This window comes from Pan troglodytes, chromosome 5 (genome assembly GCF_028858775.2).
Source record: "Pan troglodytes isolate AG18354 chromosome 5, NHGRI_mPanTro3-v2.0_pri, whole genome shotgun sequence".
Taxonomy (NCBI): domain Eukaryota; kingdom Metazoa; phylum Chordata; class Mammalia; order Primates; family Hominidae; genus Pan; species Pan troglodytes.
Window position 1 is genome coordinate 84,582,909 of NC_072403.2, and position 20,306 is coordinate 84,603,214.

A 20,306-nucleotide genomic window follows, 5' to 3' on the forward strand; every position below is an offset into this window, starting at 1 on the left:
AAAGACATAAAATACAGACAGGAGTTATAATCACGAGGAAGGCAAATAAAGATAAAGGGTAGGAGGTCAAGGATGGAAATCTGGAGAATACCAACATTTAATTGATAAGCAAAGGAAACAAGGAATGAAATGGAGTAGACAGGAGGCTATAAGGAAACACTAGACGAAAAGATGGTCAGGGTTGTGGAAACAAAGGGTATTGAGAGAGTTTCAAAAAAAATAAAAGTAACCAATTCTGAAATGTAGAGAGTGGTTTAGTAAGATAAAGATCCATCAGAAGTTACCATTGGATCTGGCAATGTGGAATTCTTCTGTGATTTTATAAACTCATCAGTGTTAACCTTCAGTGAAGCAGTGAGGGCAGAGGCAGATTGCTGTTAGCTGAGAAATGAATCAGAAGTGAGGAGAGGAAACAGCATATTTAGGCCATATGTTCACTTAGTTTGGCAAGAATAAAAGGGAGATTGGACACTAGCTACAAGGAAATACAAGGCTAAAAGGAAAATCAAGAGAGAATAAAGTTATAGAGAAGTTTTTTTTATCACAAATAATAGTCATTTTAATGATTATGTGCTGGACATTGTTCTAAATTCTTTATGCACATTAATTCTTTTATTCCTCCGAATAACCCTAATAACTAATATTAGTGTTATCATCTTCCTTTCAGCAAACCAGAATACCAAAGTAGGGGGAGGTTTAGTAACCTGTCCAAAGTCAGCTTCTGAGTTAATGGCAGAACAGGGCTTTGAACCAAGGCAGGTTGGCTGAGAGCCACACATGCTTAGCCACTATATTTTATTTCCTTTACTTTGCCTGTTAGAGTTTTAGATTTTTTCTTTCTTTTTTTTTTTTTTTTTTTTTTTGAGACGGAGTCTCACTCTATCACCCAGGCTGGAGTTCCGTGGCGCGATCCCCGCTCACTGCAAGCTCCGCCTCCTGGGTTCACACCATTCTCCCGCCTCAGCCTCCCAAGTAGCAGGGACTACAGGCGCCCGCGACCACCCCTGGCTAATTTTGTTTTTGTATTTTTAGTAGAGACGGGGTTTCACCGTGTTAGCCAGGATGGTCTCCATCTCCTGACCTCGTGATCCTCCCGCCTCAGCCTCCCAAAGTGCTGGGATTACAGGCGTGAGCCACCGCGCCTGGCCAGTTTTTTTTTCTTTTTTTAAAAAATCAACTTTTATTTTAGAGACGGGGGTACTTGTGCAGGTTTGTTACATGGGTATATTGCATCCAGATAGTGAGCATAGTACCCAATAGTTAGTTTTTCAACCCATGGCTCTTCTCTTCCTCCCGCTTCTAGTAGTCCCAAGTGTATATTGTTCCCATGTTTACATCTTTATGTGCTTAGTATTTATCTCACACTTCTAAGTGAGAATATGTGGTACTTGGTTTTCTTTTCTTACATTAATTCACTTAGGATTATCGCTTCCAGCTACATCCATGTTGCGGCAAAGGACATGATTTCATTCTTTTTCATGGCTGCATAGAATTCTATGGTGTATATGTACCATTTTTTTTTTTTTATCCAAACCACCAATGATGGGCACCTAAGTTGATTCCATGTCCTTGCTATTGTGAATAGCATGGCAATGAACATATGAGTGTGTGTGTCTTTTTGGTATGATGATCTATTTCCTTTGGGTATATACCCAGTAATGGGATTGCTGGGTGAAATGGTAGTTCTGTTTTAACTTATTTGAGAAATCTCCAAATTGCTTTCCACAGTGACTCGACTAATTTACATTCCCACTAACAGTGTATAGGTGGTCCCTTTTCTCTGCAGTCTCACCAGCATCTGTTGTTTTTTGGCTTTTTAATAATAATCATTCTGATGGTATGAGATGGTATCTCATTGTGGTTTTGATTTGAACTTCTCTGAGGATTAGTGATGATGAGCATTTTTTCATATGCTTGGGGGCCACTCGTATGTCTTCTTTTGAGAAGTGTCTGTTCATGTTCTTTGCCCACTTTTTAATGGGGTGGTTTTTTGCTTATTGATTTGTTTAAGTTCATAGACTTCGGATATTAGAGCTTTGTCAGATGCATAGATTGTGAATATTTTCTCCCATTTTGTAAGTTGTCTGTTTATAAATCAGAGACGACACAAATAAATGGAAAAACATTCCATGCTCATGGATTGGAAGAATCAATATTGTTAACATGGCCACACTGCCCAAAGCAATTTACAGATTCAATGTTATTCCTGTCAAACTACAATGCCATTCTTCACAGAATTAGATAAAACTATTCTAACATTCATATGGAACCAAAAAAGAACCCGAATAGCCAAAGCAATCCTAAGCAAAAAGAACAAAGCTGGAGGCATCACTATCTGACTTCAAACTATAAGGCTATACCAAACAAAACAGTGTGGTACTCATACAAAAACAGACACATAGATCAATGGAACAGAATAGAAAATTCAGAAATAAAGTGGCACACTTATGATCTGATCTTCAATAAGGCCAACAAAAACAAGTAATGGGGAGAGGACTCCCCAGTTCAATAAATGGTGCTGGGATAACTGGCTAGCCATATGCAGAAGAATTAAACTGGACCCCTACCTTTCACCATATACAAAAATTATCTCAAGATGGATTAAAGATTTAAATATAAGACCTCAAACTAGAAAAATCCTAGAAGAGAACCTAAGAAATAGTTTTCTCAACATCAGCCTTGGCAAAGAATTTTTGACTAAGTCCCCAAAAGCAACTGAAGCAAAACCAAGAATTGACAAGTGGGACCTAATTAAACTAAAGAGCTTAGGCTGCTATAATCTTGATTGTGGATGGTACATGTGGGCCCAGGGCTCCTCATATCAGATGGGTAGAGTAATTATAAAAACTACTTTGGGGTCTAGTATAGCTCTCAGCAATATAGTGTATGCACAATAAATGTTTGTTGAATAAATGAATTATAGTTAAAATGCCTTATTACCTAGTATCAAGGAATTACTTTTAACTTTGTATTAAGCATGTTTGTTTCTCTGCCTTCACATTCTAACCAGCTTAAGTTCTAATTTTTCTTTAAATATTTTTCTGATGTGCTAGCTTATTTTCTTATCATTATGCACCTCCCATAGCCTTTATTATTTGGATTATGTATTTTATTCCTTAATTACATTATTACATTGTATTCTAATTTGGTTTTTATCTAATTCTTTGCAAATAGTTTGTGTATGTAAAGAAACCAAAGTACCCTCTTTTTTTGTATCCTATATAGGGCATTATGCCCAGGTTTTCATTCTTTTGGTTTTGTTTGTTTGCTTTTGTTTGTTTGTTTGTTTTAGAGACAGAGAGTCACTCTGTTGCCCAGGCTGGAGTGCAGTGGTGTGATTTCGGCTCACTGCAACCTCCACCTCCCAGGTTCAAGCAATTCTCCTGCCTCAGCCTCCCGAGTAGCTGGGATTATAGGCTCCCGCCACCACGCCTGGCTAATGTTTTTGTATTTTTAGTAGAGATGGGGTTTTGTTATGTTGACCAGGCTGGTCTCGAACTCCTGACCTCAGGTGATCCACCTGCCTCAGCCTCCCAAAGTGCTGGGATTACAGGCGTGAGCCACTGCGCCCGGCCTTCATTCTTTATTTTTAATCAAAATTCACCTAGCTTATTACCACTAGTGGAACTATTTGAATGTTTTAACTTTATATTTCCAAACAGGAATTTCCTTAAATTCTACTAGTTCGTATTGCGTAGCAACTTGTATTGATTATCTGAATAATAATTTGTTCCCCTCACCCTTTTTTTTTTTTTGAGACAGAGTCTCTGTCACCCAGGCTAGAGTGCAGTTGTACAATCACAGCTCACTGCAGCCTCCATCACCCACACTCAAGCAATTCTCCCACCTCAGCCTCTTGAGTAGCTGAGACCACAGGCACAGACCACCATGCCCAGCTAATTTTTTTTTTTATTATTTGTAGAGACAGGGTCTCACTATGTTGCTCAGGCTGGTTTTGAACTCCTGGGCTCAAGCAATCCTCCCGCCTTGGCCTCGCAAAGTGCTGGGATTATAGGAATGAGCTGCTGTGCTTGGCCCTGAATAATAATTTCTTAATGTAATTTCCTATAAACATTAAATTCCCAATTTATACAGTCATCATGGAATACCTAAGATTCACTACAAAATAGCATCATTGCTTTGTTTAAGTCTCATAATGGCTGAATATAGAACATGTTTACTCCAAACTGATTTTTTGATTTTTTTCTTCTCTTTAAAATAATAAGTACTCATTTTCTTTACACTAGTGTGAATACATTTCATTCAGCTTCCATGCTTTTCTCTCTCCCCTTCCACATTTACATTTTCCCTGGATGTTTCTTACTTTCCCTTTCCCCTTGGTCTTATTGTATTTTTCCTCCAGTTAAATTGCTCCTAGTTTTTTTTTTTTTTTTTTTTTTTCGTTTCTCTCTGTGCTTCTACCTTTCTGGAATGGTGTTTCTCCCCATTTCTTTGTACAAAATGTTGCTTTCTCTTCCTCTGAAAGCTGTCTGTTCTTAAGAGATGCATTGAATTTCTAATTACATGCTCTAAGAGTGTACTGCCTACGTAGACTGGGTACCTAATTTACATATTGCTCTATGGTAATTAATAGAGACTTCTAGAAAATGTGGATTTTAGAAATATAAGGGGAGAACCCTATTTTTCTTAGGGTTTTAGTTATGCTCAAATTTCTTAGAAAATAAGGAGTGAAGCCTTAAAATCGCTGAAGTTTTCTAATATCTATATATTATTTCTGAAATTTGGGAATAGTCAGATATTCAGTGAATAATTTTAAAAGTTTTTACCTTCTGTTTTGGAAGTTGACTACTTTGAAAGTTGACTATATACTTTGGAAGTATATAGTTAAGAAATAAATTAGAAATTAGTTTTTATGCCATGTGGAATTATTATATAAAAATGCACAATAAAGAAGTCCAAATATATTTGTAACATAGTTAAATATCAGTTAAAAATATTTACCCCAGTGGCTGTTATAATCATTAGGAGTTTCTTTACTCAGTGAGCCAAGAATAGATCTATAATCTGGCATCACAGAGCTGTACTTTTTCTGTTTTATTGAGAGGTTAAAGCATGGTCTCAAAATGCAAATGTATCATAGGAGTACATAGGAGATAGAAAACCACCTGCATTTTTTTCTGGTTGAAAATGTTTCCAAAGCATAGACCTTGTGAAAGCGATTCTCATAACCTTTTCTAGAATGAAAAACAAGTTTAAGGCTTCTATTTCTCTAAACCTGTTTTCTCTCACAGCTGAATGAATCTAGGAGGATTGAATGGAGTTGAGAATTTAGATTCTTCTCCCCATGTTTTGAGTCATTGGCTACATTTCTCAGCTTTCTGGTTTGTAAAATTAGGATATAATTCTTCAATGTTTGTTTAATAACCTGACCTCTTGCTAAGTGTAAGACCCTAGAGTAGGAACTATAGGGCTTAACATAAATAAGACATAGCATATTCCCTCAAGAAATTTTCATCTAGAAAGATATTCATTTACTGTTTACTGAGCCTCAAAAACCATCTCTCTGAATTGACTTAGGATAAAAGCAAAGTTTGGCCTTTCTCCAGTGGCATTTAGCTATTGCTCCTTTTGAAGGGATTTACAAGGTAAACTCCAGGATCACCATGTACAGAACTGCTGATTGCCAGTTCTCTTGACCCCTTGGGAAACTTTGGAGCTCGGCGTTCAGCTGCCTGTGCAAGTGGGCGTTCTGCTCAGGGCATTCCCACACTGAGACCAACACAGGAGTTCCCACTCATCATAGTAATTTCTAAACAGTAGTAATTAAACTAGTTAAACTAAATGTTCTAGTTAATAAAACATTCTGAGTATGTTTAATTTGCTCCAAAGTATTTTAAAAAATAAGAAAGAAACCAATGCTGTTTCATAATACTTTGTTTGGAGATGTTATTTTTTTCTCCCTAAATGGGTTAAGAACAACAGTATAAACCAAAAAGTTGTGTTTTTTTTTAACAAAATGAAGTGTCTGTTTATTTTCAGTATACACTTTAAGCTTCTAATATTGTTCACTCAATTCTATTACATGAAAGGAAAATATTATACCTAGCCTTCCAAGAACACAATATGCAGTGGACACTCAAATATTGAATGAGTGCCCACTGCATATTGTGTTATTGGAACACTTTGGAAACACTTCTTCCATTTGTTCAACTTTCTCCAGTCATGTGGAAAATGGCTTTTTTCTTCAACTAAGAGTGGTACTTCCCAGTGCAGCTAAGGTCAAAAAGTGTTAGAAATGTGTGTTCATTGCAATCTCTAAAGTGCTTTTTATCCATCTTTTAAAGACTACATACTTCAAATGGATTTCAGACCTAGATCAGCAGTCAGATTAAAGAATTGCAAAGTGAGATTAAACTAGTTTTAAATTTATCATGCCTGATGATAAAATTCTATAGTTCTGTTTTGGTATGTCAAATGGAAAAGGCAGAGAAATTGATTGGCAATCCAAATGACGTTTGGGAACTCACTTAGAACCTTCAAGATAGGATCCTGAACCCAAGGAGCACCTACTCTTACTCATCTAGTCCTTGACATAGAAGAAATTACAGTTTGTTTTGGGGAAACAGTTTTAACAAGCTCGAACATTCAAATTTGCCTTCAAGTATTTTTCTCTAGAAGAAACCCGGGTAAGTTCCCTTAGCTTCAGATCCATCAAGGAATAAACAAAATGAGATGGGTTAGGATCTTCTCAAACGAAGCAGCTACCCTAGTTATGTAGGTCCTACTTTAGTTGTGCACTGAGATCGTCCTGCAGTCCTTCCGAAGGTAGGACAGGAAGCATAATAGGAAAGAAAACTATGTAGTCATCATATTTGTGCCAATCGTGTGGACTCCTATACAGTAGTTCAGGCTACCAGTTTGGTTGGGCCATGCTTCAGTAGCCCATTATTCCTTTCACTCAGTAGAATGGCCCCAGTTATTCCTCTGAAATTGGAAGTTAGAGTTTCACAGTATCTCTAGCAGGAAAGATTCCCTTACATGGTTCCAGATCTTTTACGTCTAGTATTGGACTTGATGAGCTACTTTACAATTACATTTCCTAAACTAGTTGGGTCATGCTGCTGAGAGCTGTTTTCCAGAGCTAGTGGGTATGGAGTTTTCTTCCAGGCTTCAGGGCAGGAAGTGGATAATAAAAATAAATTTATAGATGGCGCTAAGTGAGGTAGCCTAGACAACCATAAATAAGAATAATCAAACCATCACGTTGTACTGGAGAAGACAGAATATTCCTCTAATTGAAGGGTAGCTATCATAATTTAAAATTGTCATCATGAAGGATTGTACTTTTTTTCTCCAAAAAAGGTTAAAGGCAAATACCTATTTTTTTTTTTTTTTTGGTTTCTTATTGATTCAAATTCCCTTTCCACACTGCAATCTTAGTATAGATTTCTGGAGCACGTGATAATATATTTTAAAGAGCTATTCACAATAAATCTGTTATGTTTTTGTACTTGTTTCAAGGGTGACATGTAAAGTTAGTGGTTGCTCTACAGTAAGCATCTGGTAGTGGAGCGGCAGTGCAGCATGACAAGGACCTGGACTGCAGTGTCAGCCCTGGGAATGTGCAGAAACGGAGAATAGGAGAAAATTCAAAGGGAGAACTGGAGTTCTTAGCTCTCCATTGGCTTCTGGTTGGCAAAAGAGATGAAAGAATCAAAATGTTCATGGTTCCAAGCAAGTGTGACTGTGACCATGCAGAAGTTACTCAATTCTGTTTTAGGTAAAGAACAAGCACAAGTAGACATGTGGCCTGTTTGGGCTTTGGGAAAGACAGGGGATCATCAGTTACCAATGTAGAGTGATGGAGAAGAAAAAAGGTGCTTGGAGAAGAGTGTATGGAAAAAGATTTAGGGAATACTGGCATCTTGGGAAATGAGAAGAGAAAGATTTGCAAAAGGGACAAAGAAGAGAAAAACTAGGAAAATACAACATCCACAGGAAGACTGTCTCTCAAAGGATTGCAATGGGATAAAAGTATTACAAAGAAAAGAAGTGAAAATGTGTGATGATGTAGAAAGCCAGTATAGAAGGCGAGGGGCCAGAACCTAGAAGAAAACTTTGCCATCTAGGAGTGGACAGCATCTGCAGTGCCATGTGTTAGGAGGACATCCAATTTCACAGGAAACATGATGTCCTGGAAAAAAAGGCCAGAACAACCCAGCAACTAGGTGGTGTGCAGACATAGCAATCAGTTTTTCAAAAGGGACCCTGCAGGGTGAGGTGTGTCCCTGAAAGTATCACTGTATAACTGGGATGGGGACTCCAGAAGAGAGGGTGATATTTAGAGAGCCTCGAATGAAACCAGGGATATCTGGTTGGAAAGCAATCTTGCAGTCTCTAAGAAAGATGCTGATAAGTGCAAAGCAGTTCTAAAGAGCTTGAGATAATGCACCAAATGGTGCTTGCAGGGGAGAAGGGAGACAGATTAGGGTGCATAATTGATAAATAAATGGGCAAAGAGAGAGGGAGAATGGTAGATTAGGAATCAACAGAGTAAAGCTAAACTTTTATTTCTCCAAGCAGCTGGAGGTCTGTACAAATAAAAAAGCCCCAGGAACCCCCTTCCCTGAGAAGGGGAAAGATTAAAGTAATTGAGAATAACAAGATCCTGGAGTTATGGTAAATAAAAGTTTAGGTTGGTTAAAAAAAAAGTTTGGAATGGCAACATTGGGAGCTATGATAAGGCAACATTGAGAGATAAATAACACGATGTCTTGACAACTGCAAAGGCCCTGATAGAGTTCAGGCATGATCACGTAGAAGGCTACCTGGTGTGTGAGATTGTGAGAATTTCTCTAACAGTAGTGTGCAGGGTAAATTTTAAAAAGCAGATGGAGCCCTAACCCAAGGCTGGCAACTTTGTAGCCAAAGTAAAGGGAATGAGAAATTTTCTAGAAGTCACATACACTGAACATGTGTGACCTTGACCTTGGGCAAATCGTAAACCCCTCTAAGCACCAACCATCTGACAAATGTGGAAATAAGGAGACAAAGTGTTAAAGCTCCTTATATAATTGCTGGGCAAAAAAAAAAAAGTAATTTTTATACTTTGTAACCATATATAGTCTATAGCCTCTTCAGAGGAGGAAATGCTGCAATAATAGACACGTGAAAAAACATGTGTTCAACGAACAAATGAGTGAATAAGTGAATTAGCATAACACTTATTTAACAACAGCATTGTATTTGGTGCCAAGATTATAGAGCCAGATATTTCCTGTTGTGTGTACAAGTTCTCTGAGCTTGAACAAAAAGATTTTTCTTCAGAAATCAAGCCATATTTTATAATCTCTTTATTTTTGAGTGTATAGATAAAAACACACTCTTAAAGCAGGAACTACTGCTTTGACACATTTAAGTAATAGGATTAGAGAGCTGGAAGGACCTTTGGTGACCAACTCTAGTGCTATCTTTTTTAGATGGGAAAACAGCCTGCAAAAATGTTAAGTAGCCTCCTCAGGATCAAGTACTATTGGAGCCAGCATTGGTGGTCAATCCTGTATAGAAATGACTTCAGTTGTAGATCTGTGACCTTCCTTACTTACCTTCCTCTACCAAAGGTACTCTATAATTCTTAATAAATGAATATTGACATTCATTTTAAATACTATTGTTTGTTCAACTGTTCCATGAAGAATATTCTTTAAATAAGCATTGTAGTGCTAACAGGGAAAATATTTTTCCCTTTTATAAACTTCTAATAGCTGGCAAAAGATAGTAATTTCCATGACTTTTCTTTCTTCTAAGGAAGTTAAATTCTGAAGACGGTGTTTTTCTTGGAGTTAAACCATATATTGACTTGATCTTTAAAGGATCTAATAAGTGAATAGATCAAGTAAGAAACAAATTAGTATTTAGCCCATTCAGTTGCAGCACTGTGGTTTCTTTCCAGATATGAAAATGTGAGAAATATTTCCTGAAATCAAGCAAGTGGGAGTGGGAAAGAGTATGTATAAATGTTACATGAGGAATCCAAAATCATCATCAGCATCACACACACACACAAAAATACATTTATTATTTCACACACAATTTCATTACACTTGGTAAATTCATTAGGGCAAGGCAAATGTATTCATCCAGACATTCAAATAAGCAGAAACATCTGTGCAGTCTTTAAATCTGCCATGTTAAACAGGCCTACCACTCTGTTTATATGCCCCAAAGAGCCTGAACCAAGACAGATGTAAGTAGGAGCAGCTGGATTTGACCCTAACTGTTGAAAATCCTGCCCTGCTTGAGAGGTGAGGCATATCTTCAGCTTTGCAAGCACACTATTTTGTGTGTGTGTGTGTGTGAGAGAGAAAATGGTTAAAATTAATGTGAATTTGGTTCTCCCTCCTCATATTTGTCTATATTAATATACTTTTTAATTGTTAATATTATCATTAGAAAGGTGATGGTTTCATGAATGAATTATGAAGGAGAAAAGAATTTTGGTATCTAAAATTGTTGGCCAATAATTGACCATTTTCTGCCTGGGTCATGTACGTGCACTGAGAGGTTGAAGTGTACTGTGTGTGCTTCTTCAGGCATTTCCTATTTATCTGAGACACTTTTGAGACAGGTGACTGGAGAAAATGAAGGGGTCTCCTTTATTTTTATGAACAATTCTCTACGACTCATTACTCTCACAATTTTTGAATATCTACAATCTTTTCTCTCAGTTTTCTTAACCTCCACGCTGATGGTCCTGATTCAGAGCTACTTCGTTTACTACCCAAACACAGCTTGGGGAAGGGAAGGGGGATGTAAGGCAGTAGAGGCTTAATTCCCCTTGTTATTATACATGGCTATGCTATTTGTCCTAGGGAAGAGGGTTAGCTTGGCCCTACTAGATAAAGAGCATGTTAAAAAGGCCTCCCAAATTTACAAGTAAAAAACAAACATTTTGCGAGTAAAAAACAAACAAACATATCCTTTGCCCATTAAACATTTTGTTTTGTTTTTTAAAATGAGCAAGGGATATGAACAGACACTTTTCTTTTTAAATTCTTATTTATTTATTTATCAACTTTTATTTTAAGTTCTGGGGTACATATGCAGGATGTGCAGGTTTGTTACATAGGTAAACGTGTGCCACAGTGGTTTGCTGCACAGATCAACCCTATCACCCAGGCATTAAGTCCAGCAAACAGATACTTTTCAAAAGAAAATATATATGTGGCCAACAAGCATATGAAAAAAATGCTAAATGTCACTGATCATTAGAGAAATGCAAATCAAAACCACAATGAGATACCATCTCACACCAGTCAGAATGGCTATTGTTAAAATGTCTAAAAATAACAGATGCTGGCAAGGTTGTGGAGAAAAGGGAACTCTCATAACCTGTTGGTGGGAGTGTAAATTAGTGCAATCATTGTGGAAAGCAGTATGATGATTCCTCAAAGAACTAAACATAGAGCTGCCATTCAACCCAGAAATCCCATTACTGGATATGTACCCAAAGGAATATAAATGGTTCTGCCATAAAGACACATGTACACGTATGTTCATTGTAACACTATTAACAATAGCAAAGACATGGAGTCAAACTAAATGCCCATCAGTGGTAGACGGGATAAGAAAATGTGGTACATGTATTCTATGGACTACTACACAGACATAAAAAAGAAAGAGCTTATATCCTTTGCAGGAACATGGATGGACCTGGAGGCCATCAACCTTAACAAACTAACACAATAACAGAAAACCAAATATTGCATGTTCTCACTTATAAGTGGGAGCTAAATGATGAAAACACGTGGATGCAAAGAAAGGAACAACAGACACTGGGGTCTACTTGAGGGTGGAAGTTGGGAGGAGGGAGAGGAACAGAAAAAATAACTATTGGGTCCTAGGCTTAGTACCTGGGTAACAAAATAAATCTGTACAACAAACCCCTGTGACAAGAGTTTACCTAAATAACAAACCTGCACATGTACACCTGAACTTAAAAGTTATTTTAAAAAAGGCCTCCTTTGGTCATGGAGATTTGTACACAAACACAGAGCATTTTCCATTGATCCTCAGTTCAAGGCACCCTGTAGTTATTTAACCCTGACTTCACATACCAAAGGAAGTCTAATTATTTGATGTGTGCTAAACATCCTCAGTGTGGTGCTGCTGTTCAGCCACATTAAATTCACAGGACAAGTCTGCACCCTATGTAGTACAGATTGAGTATCCTTAATCCAAAAGTCTGAAATCCAAAATACTCCAAAATATGTAACTTTTTGAGTGCTGGCATGATTCTCAAAGGAAATGCTCATCGGAGCATTTCAGATTTTGGATTTTGGATTAGGGATGCTCAAACATTAAGTGTCTGCAAATATTTCAAATTTTCAAAAAAAAACCTGGAGAGGCCAAAACACTTCTGGTCACAAGCATTTCAGATAAGGGATACTCAAACCTATCAATCTGTTAAACTTTTTGATGTCGCCTAAAGACAGCCACAGCTGTTATGTATTTGTCACAGAAACCAGAATTTTCTTTAATTTAGAAATTTCTTTAATTCAGATAGTTTGCAAAGATGTAAGCATAAGAATGTTCCCTGAAACATTGTTTTCTAATTTTAAAAGTCTAGAAAAAACATAAAACTATGTTATTAGCATCTAGTTAAATCAATGATGGCAAAACTGTCCAAGGGAAAACTGCATCCTTTGAAAAGAATGAGGTGGATATGTATGACATGGTATAGCATGATTTCTAAAATGAAAAAAAAACACACACAAGGTATAAACCAGTATGTACAGCACATAACAGGTATACACTTTGTAAATTAAAAAATACACACATAGTAGGTTGTTCTCATTCTGTTCCATAAGGTCACGGCAAATACTGAATTAGCAAATACCGACTCATTGCTCCTAGTGGAAATACAGGGTTAGGTCCTATGAGCCTTTGGTCATAACATTTTCATCAATGGATCAATACATAACCTTATTTTATGTGTGTTTCTGTTTAAAGATACATTATTTAATATATATTGTTGATTCATTAACACTGAACTCACAGTTTGTAAGTCATACCTGAATGTTGTTTATCTTACACATATTTTCTCCGTAAGGCACATCACAGCCTTCCTGTGCTTAGGAACGCTAGATCACCCTTCAGTCTGGTTCAGTGTTAGCTGGGAACATATGTGAGAGGAGAGGTTCAAATTTTTGGCTGGTCTGCACATGTCTGCAAATGACCTCAAAAGTGCTGTATTAACTTAGAGGTTACAAATCAATTTTGAGTAGATAAATTCTCAAATATGAAATCCACAAATAATGAGGATCAGCAATACATAGACAGCATGTATGCATGTATATAAATGGAAAGTTTCTGGAAGGATTAAACTACTAGATGAAAGTTATCTTTAGCGAACAGGGCTGTGGGGAAGGAATGAGACAAGGTGCACCTTTTATCATGACCCTCTTTGCCCTACATGACTTTTTTACTGTGTGCATCCCATAGTCCTTCTTATTCTCTGTCTCCTCCTTTTCTCCCACCATCACTATCATCGTCATTCTCTCAGCAAGCCAGTGCATTTTCTGAAGAACTCTAGGGACAAGGTTTTATTTGAGCCAAATTGCTCATAGTGAATATTCTCTGAATCAGGCTCCTGGAAAAGTTGGTCTACATAATTTTGCAAATTAGGAGTATTTTACAAATGCTAAGTATGACACTTAGAACATGAGTTCTCAGGGTAATTTGTGTCACATAATATTACCCCATATCCCAGCATGCTGGGATGGCCTGGACTTTGGGTACCTTTTGTCTGTCAAATACTCTTACTTAGGGGTCATGCACAGTGGCTCATGCCTGTAATCTTAGCACTGTGAGAGGCTGAGGTGAGTGGATTGTGTTGGAGCCTGGATTTTAAGATCAATCTGGGCTATATAGTGAGACCTTGTCACCAAAAAAAAAAAAAATAAATAAACATAGTAGCTGGGTATGGTGGGTGCATGCCCTAGTCCTAGCTACTTGGGAGGCTGTGGAGGGAGGATCACCTGAGCTCAGGAGTTTGCAGCTGCAGTGAACAATGATGATGCCACTGCACTCCAGCCTGGGTGATACAGCAAGACCTTGTCTCAAGGAAAAAAAAAAAACACATACACACAAAACAAACCAAGAAAAAACCCCACCAAATACTCTTACTTACATTCTTATTGCAGGTTGCCAGAATGGAAGTTTAATAAGTAGGAAATGAATAATATTAATAATATAACAATAAGTATTAAGTCAGCATATGACATATGGTATGGAAACTCTCTTCAGGTTGAATTCCCATTTTTAGTCTACCTGCGTCTCCCTCATAGAAAGGAGAGGAAGGGAAGAGGTAGTGAGTCTCTGGGTTTGGTCCTCTCTGGCTTTGCGCTGGGCCCACTCAGAGTTCTTGGATCTCACCTTCCTCAGGATGTCCAGACTCAAGAGCATTCAGTTGTGGTTTGTCCTTATCATGCTTGGCTTCTTGAATGAGTTTGAAATCTTGCTATTTTTAACTTGTAATTTAGAAGATTGGAAAAGGTTTTAATTTTTGTTTGTTTCTTTCTTTGCATATGTCATGGTGAGTCCTTTAATGAAAGAAAAGCCTGAAGAGAATGTAACTACTTACCTCCCTGAAAGGCATTTTTTCTTAATGAATGTAGAGATTTCCACTTCCCCCCAGGTACTTCATGTGATGTACTGTGCCCCTAGTTAAAAGCAAGCTGAAGCCAAGCTGACTGACAGTAGATCAAGAAAATGATGTATAAGGCATGCCCAATTATAGATGGAATACATTCATATTAATGGTATCCCATGGACTATCACCCTATGTCCGTTGTTAATCTGTAATCTGAAATAATTCAAATCTCTGCATAATTGGGTTTCTCACAGCAGGATCCCATCCATCATACTACATCTTCTCAAATATTGAGAATATTGTCTTTTAAATATGTTTGTATACATATACACATATATATACATATATAATGAAACTGTGAAAAATACATCTTCATTTGATAAAAAAAAGTCAACAGGCTTATAAAGAATAACTTTAGCAGCAAATGATGAGTTTATTTTAAAAATAAATTTTGTAAATGTATGGACCTCTAAAAATAAAAATACTAAAATTTCTTATATGTTTATTTTCCTTACCAAATATGACAGTTATCCACAAGTGGAACAGATTGTAGTTATTGCTGATCTTATGTCTGAAAAACTACATGGATTTGGGGGAAAAAAAAGCATATGGTTATCTATTGGTCTACATAGTTTACTGTTGCATGGGTAGACAGAAGCTTTCAGTAAAACTAAAGGGACCTTTTCTGATCAAACCCTGTGTATGGCTGATATATGTTCTGCCAATCCAGCCTTGTTTGAGTTTAAGGGTGCCTTCTAGCCTGGGGTCAATTTCTCTGTGATTGGTTTAATGTCATTTGCCCATAAGCATACATTGCAGGGTGCTGCCCAAGGGCAAGTGCACAGCTTAGGTACATCATCTCATTTACAAATCACCATCCGGCCATGTCTATGAGCACTGAGATATGAATCATCATTATTTATACACTTTAGTCATATTTGAAGTTCTTCTAACACTATAAAACTCTCAAATGAATTAGAATCCTCAAATTCACATAACAATCCTATCCATTTCCTGTAGGCAGAGCCATATGCAAAACTAACCCATTATTGAGAGGTGCTTGGTAAACATAGGCACAGAACAGACTCTAATCACGTCTTGTAAATCTGGGGTCCATTATAAATAATAAATAAAGTTTTATTGCAACACCATTATGCATATTCATTTATTTACTGTCTGTGACTATTCTTACATTACAACAATAGAGTTGAGTGGTAACAACAGTGATCTACAGCTGAAAAAGCTGAAAATGTTTACTATCTGGCCTAGGCCAGAAAACTATACTTTCTATCATGTGTCCTTGCCATGTAGGCAGGTGACTTATGGAGAAATGGGATGAAAAAAATGGACATGGTGAGTCAATCATCAGTAGAGTTGAATTGAAAGAATGCCATTAGTTGGAGTCAGAGTCATGGCAAGAGAGAGAGAGTGCAAGGTAAAGTTGTGAGGAAGAAGAAACCATGCATTAAGAAGAGAAACCTGGTCAGGAGACAGAAGGCTGTACAACAACCCAGAAAAAACAAAACAAAACAAAACGAAAAAAAAAGAAAAAAAAAAAGAGATGCCATAAGATGAGAGAAAGAAAGAGAGAGGCAGAGACAGAGACTGAGAGACTGATCATCTGGCATATGGCCCTGAGGCAGAGATTAGCTTGTTCCTCAACTTCCCTAGGTTTCTGATAGCTGTTCAGTTCACAGACACATGCATGTAATGCCCCTGACCTCCAGGACCCCCATCTATGGACAGCAAGGAGCTCTTTTTGCAATCAAAAGAGAGGGACCAAAACAGATCATTATGTATTGCACCATAATGAGGCAAATTTATTTCTCTTATTTGTAAGTTCCTATGGGAATGACTCCCCCATTAGATCACAGTATTGACGATAAGCATGAATAAGCTAATTTGGGTAGAAAAGTCACTTCATGTAGTAGAATGTAATGTTGACTGTTAAGATGTCTCATACATCATGAAATTAAATAAGATTTCCCTTTTATTTCATTTGTTCAGCCACTCAGTAAATATTGAAGACCTATTAAGTATAAAGAAGTGCAAGACAGCTTGATGGATTAGAACACGTATGTAACAAACCCACTCCCAGGGAACATGTACAATCTTGTATGAAAGTTGAGACAGATACACTGATGACTACCACACAGAGAAACCTATGGTAATTAAATTTAATAATTATTTATAGCAGTCACATTATGTACTAAAACGTAAAGAACATAAGGCCATTCACCATGGCTATTGAGATGGATGAGGCTGAGCCTTTGACGTTGGAAGAACAGTAGCACTGTACACAAGAACTGAGGATCACTTCTTGCCATCAAGACCAGGGAAGCCATCATGGAACATCGTGCAGTGGGCACAAGAGATAGAATGCCCATTGCAACATCACTGGTAATAGAAAAAAATGAAAATGTCCATAAGGATAATAATGAGTAAATAACTGGCAGTGTCATTGTATAGGAAAATACCATACAGTAATTGAAAGGAATGAATTAGAGCTACATGAATCTATATTGATATATCTCAAGCCTAATGTTGAGCCAAAAATAAAGGTGCAAAAACATTTTTATAGTGTGAGACGAACTATGCAATATTTTAAAACATGGCAACCAATACTTTTATATTACTTAGACCAGCATACATATGTTGTATAGATTTTTTTTTAATGTTTAGACTTGGTAGATACTAGGATAGCTTTTAAATATGGAGGGGGAAAAAGAGAGGAAAATGATATTAAGGAGGCATATGCAGGAGTTTCTACTGTATGTGAATATTTAAATTTTTTTAAAACCTAAGCCTGCAGAAATATAGCAAAACGGGAGATGAATACATGGGCCTTCATTTTTTTTTTTTTTATTCTCAGAGGTCTTCTGTTTGAAATATCTCAGAAGAAAAAAAAGAAAAGCCTACGTGTGTTTATGTGGAGACACATTCCAAAGAAGGGACATGTGGCTGGTTATACTCAAGGTGGTTATGTTCAGTTAATCTACCAAACTGGATGATATGGGTCAGGACCCAGTTTTAGTTCAGAGATCCTCAGTTTTATTGTGTGCTTAGTCGTATTACTCAAATGAGTGAAATTAGCTTTTGATAGAGTCAGGGTACCACTTCATGTGACCAAACAAATGCACGAAGCCTGGAGATGGCTGTGTTTGAGCACAGGCTTTGTCCTGCTCGCAGATGTGCAACTGTGCATCTATGGACAGCAGTAGAGGGCTTCTAAGAATACTGGTGGCAAATATGTCAGGAGTCCCTGGCCAATACTGTTGATGCGAAGCTAAGGTTCTAAACAGTTTTGGATCACAGCCTCTTTCAGAATCTCTACGTATTTTAAAAACCTGTGAAGCGTGTCCTTAAACAGACATGCACGTGTATGTGCACATATGCATGATTACATAAATTTCCAGAAGTTCATAAACCAAGGGGTTTAAGAACCTTAGTTAGGAAACTCGTGTATAGGCACATTACCTTAGATAAATTTGGTCAAATCCTCCAGTGAAGATAACTAATGGTGCAGTTTCTGTGAAAACACACAGGACTCTGAAAATGGAGCTACGGACCCAGTAAAGAGTTTGTACAACTCAGTGAGACTTCCTAAATTCATTGATTTACATACTCTACTAACCACCATCAATCTTGGCACACAAATGACCAGAATATACAGAATCTATCTTTGCTTTATTTGTTTTGTAATGGTTCTTGAATGCTTCTTTAAAGAATAAAACTACTGGACATAGAAAATTCTTCAGCTTGTACAATCATTTAGGATGGTGTAATTCAGATGAAGCATTACATGTGAAAAGGAAACTCAGTCAGATGACAAGCAAATTCTTGGCATCCAACCCTGACCACCAATGCAGAATATGACTAGGGAATAACATTTTTAGTAAAAGGTCACAGACAACACGAACTTAACACATTTTTATTCACCTGGTGGCAAATAGAAATGAAATCCCAGAAGCTTGGTTCCTTGAATAAATATTGCAGCAACTGACACATCCAAATATATTTAATACAAACAGTCTCTCATTGCAAGTGCTATGTTTTTTCTGACCATTACATATTTTTACTCATTATTTACACAGCTAATGACTGTTTTATAATGTTAAACTCAACCTTCCATTTTTCTGAAATTATGTTTATATAGTTATTGGTTTGATGGAATAATTAAAATGCACTTATGTGAGATATAAACTAAGTTTCCTTTTCCTGTCTTGTTTCTTATAATTTAATCTGTATTAGGTCATTCAACTAGTAATTGTTATTCTAATAATTTCCCCTATTTTCTTTTCTTTGAACTGGCTGACTAGCTAAAGTGTATAAAAACAGTGACTCATAGACATGCATTTTGAAGTAACCAATATAAATAGGTACATTCTGGTTATATCACATTTTAGACAACTGCTTAGTCAAATGAAATGCAAAAAGAAAAACGGAAAGAAAAGTATTTCAAATACCTTGAAATGTGTGCTTCAAGCTGACTCTCAGAATAGGTGCACATTTATATAGCTATGTAAAAAAGAAGGGGAAAAACACAGAAATTCCAAAATATTTTCAAACTGGCTTAGACATCTTGACACTTTACTGTTTTCCTCTGCCAGGAGAGTAAATGAGTGGTTTGCCCTCTGGGGAAAAATCCATTTAAAAGCGAAACTATTTTAAATGCATACCTTTTTACAAGAAAGGAAAGAATAGTTCTTAGTAGTGGGGGAGTGGGTAGGATATATGTATATGGAAGGGCACAGTGAAATGTATTAGTATAGGGTCTTGTTTACTTGTAAGTATTTTCTTCCTTTTTGTCATTCCTCACACATTTACATGGTTAGCACTGGTGATACAAAGAAGAAAGAAATATTCCTAGCCTTCACGTGGTTTTAGTCTAAAGGGAGAACACTCAGGAAAAACAGTGTGCATCAACCTAGAGATGCCATGAGAATGAAATGTGCAGTAACTAATCCATGGAGGAGAGGATGGTCAGAGGGGGTCATGTTTAAATTGGGTCGATTAAGGTTGCAAAGGGTCAGCCTATTTTAAGAGGACAGGTGGGAAGGAATAGGAACAGAGGCCAAATGCTGGAGATAATATTTTGTAAACTGTTTTGTAAATGATAAATTGTACCTTCTGTGTGGAGGTAAAGTATGAGGGGAGATTTCTGCCTTCTTCCTATCTTGTTCTCATATATTTGTTCATATATTTAACATAGCTATCCCCTTATGGTATTATAATTACCTGATTACCTTTTAATCTCCTCTGTGAAGTCCCTAAGTGTAGGAGCAGTACTTTATCCATCTCTTTTCCCTAGTGCCTAACAGGTCCAGACAGCTGGTAGATACAAAATGAAGACTCTTTTAGTTGAACTGAGTGAATGAAAGGATGGACAGATGGATGCATAGATAGATACTCTGTAATTACAAAGAAATGTACTTGGGCTATGACTCCTTCAGTGGAAAAAACAACATAGCAGAAAAAATGCAATACATGGGGTGTGGTAGAATTGTAAAAATATTTTTACTAGAAATACTCTTGGACTTTATGACAAATTAGAAATTATTTCCTTCTATGCCTGGCCCTTCCAAAATTTCACATTCATGCATACACTAGTATACTTGTTAAATTGTTGGACAAAAATCTCCTTCGATTTAGAAGTCTATTATTTCGTTGAGATGACAGTTTTTAACTAGTA

General features: G+C 36.9%; 1 protein-coding gene and 1 long non-coding RNA gene across 7 annotated transcripts in view; both read left to right on the top strand.

Annotated features, from left to right (window-relative positions):
* Positions 1–20,306, top strand: part of KCNQ5 (potassium voltage-gated channel subfamily Q member 5) — a 572,959-nt gene that overhangs the window by 12,871 nt on the left and 539,782 nt on the right. The window lies entirely within an intron of this gene.
* On the top strand, positions 6,858–19,475 carry LOC134810203 (uncharacterized). Of its 2 annotated transcripts, none has more exons than XR_010157729.1 (3): positions 6,858–9,581; positions 16,622–16,781; positions 17,487–19,475. It is a non-coding gene; the product is annotated as an uncharacterized LOC134810203 (long non-coding RNA). The 2 variants fall into 2 exon arrangements; XR_010157728.1 differs by lacking the exon at positions 6,858–9,581 and adding an exon at positions 10,140–10,265.